General features: G+C 39.0%; 1 pseudogene; it reads left to right on the forward strand.

Annotated features, from left to right (window-relative positions):
• The first annotated feature begins 264 nt into the window (after positions 1 to 264).
• LOC110931945 lies at positions 265 to 1,621 on the forward strand (annotated as a pseudogene).
• The last annotated feature ends 342 nt before the right edge of the window (positions 1,622 to 1,963 follow it).

Below are 1,963 nucleotides of genomic sequence, written 5' to 3' on the forward strand. Positions count from 1 at the left end.
TTTTCTGTAATTTTTCTTTTGAACTTAAGATCCAACTAGGACTGCCCTGTTATCAAAAGCGAAATCAATCATCTCGAAATCGAAAATAACAGTTTTTTTTTCTAACAATCCGACGGTCACTGCCGCCACTAGCAATCGAACAAAACAGAAGATTCAATCCATAATACATTAAATCTCTTACCCAAAATTTTTTTCCGGCGATTGTCCTCAACCGCCAACCGTGACCAGTCCGGCGACGCTCCGGCTGCATAACCGTCGCCGAAGATGAGGTTTTACCGGCGGTTACTCTCTTGTTGTTCATCGATTTCGTCAGATAATCTCTGGCGTTTGAAGGTGCGTGGAACGTCGTCGTCTTCTTCGCCGATCGAGAATCTCGCCATTGGAATCGGTTTGTTTCGTTTTAGGGTCCCGTTTAACCTCAGAAATTGAACAACTTGCTTATCTTTGAAATCAAAACGTCTGATGTTGTTTCGAATCAGACAACTTGAATAAAATAGGATTTTGTTTTACTCTTTCCTGCGAATTGTTTTCATTCGGAAAAAAAGCAGGGATTCAAGAAAGTAAAGTAATAATGGTTTTAACTTTAATGGATACATGGTTTTACAAAGTTGTCACATGGTTTTACAAAACATGTTGATTTCAAATAAAAAAAAGGGTAAATTACTTTTTGAGTCCCTGTGTTTTATGGGTTTTAACTAGTTGAGTTCAAAAGCAAAAAGTTTAACGACCTGAGTCCCCATAAGCATTTTCTTTAACCATTTGAGTCCAACTTTCTAACACTGTTAGAATTTTTTGGTTAAGTATTGTTAAATGACCAAAATACCCTTATAAATTAAAAAATAAATAACCTCACCTCCTTTACCCATTTTCGAAACCCTAAGACCTAAATTCAACCCTCAACGTTCTCAATCAACTCTCCAAACGAAAAGATTACAGACCCACTGAAACCCTTTACACAACCGTCAATTCAAAAACTTTGATGGTGTTGAACAAGTAACGAAGAGGATCAAATTTGAAAAAAAGGTGTAGACTTTATGATGAGTTTTTCTACAATGTGATAAGGGTTTATGGGTTGGGTGCTGGAAGAACTAACAGAGTGATTGAAACGCTTTTGGGTATGCCGGGTTATGGCTGTTGGCCGACTGCGAAAACGTTTAATTTCGTGTTGAATTTGCTTGTGAATACTAGGAATTTCGATGTGATTCACGAAGTTTATGTGAGTGCTGGGTCGTTAGGTGTTGAGATTGATGTTTGTTGTTTGAATATTATGATTAAATGGTTGTGTAAAAATGGGGATGTAGATGCTGCACGCCAAGTGTTTGATGAAATGCCTAAACAGGGGTGTCGGCCTAATGTGAGAACTTTTTCGGCTTTGGTTCATGGGTTATGTGAGAATAACCACGTTGAAGAAGCGTTTTCATTGTTGGCGAAGATGGAATCAGAGGGAGTCGAGCCGGATACGATCTTGATGAATATACTGATTTCGGGTTTGAGGAAACACAGTCGAGTTGGTGTGATGCAGGGGCAAATTTTGATCCTGATCTTCCGAATGGTAACCGGTTCAAGCTTCAGTTGGGGGACAGTATTCAAGTTCTTAACTACTACGTCTCTTGGAGCGTAGGTGTTTTACCTTCAAAATGGAGGTTGCTTAAAACTTTGATTAACTTATTTCTTGGTCCAGTGTAGCATTGGGATTGGCATTTGGTCTGGGGTCTTACATGTGGCTTGGATTTATTTTGGATGATACAGTTATACAAATTACATTAACTCTTGCTGTGAGCTACCTTGCCTACTTTATGGTATGTAAACCCACATAGGCTATTCATACACTGCATAATGTTGCAAAATATACCGAGCTATATGGTATTGCCCATGTGATAGGCTCAAGAAGGTGAAGATGTTTTAGGAGTCTTAACAGTAATGACGCTGGGAATGTGAGTTGATGTGATGCAGGGGCAAAGCT

This window comes from Helianthus annuus, chromosome 3 (assembly GCF_002127325.2).
Source record: "Helianthus annuus cultivar XRQ/B chromosome 3, HanXRQr2.0-SUNRISE, whole genome shotgun sequence".
NCBI classification, from domain to species: domain Eukaryota; kingdom Viridiplantae; phylum Streptophyta; class Magnoliopsida; order Asterales; family Asteraceae; genus Helianthus; species Helianthus annuus.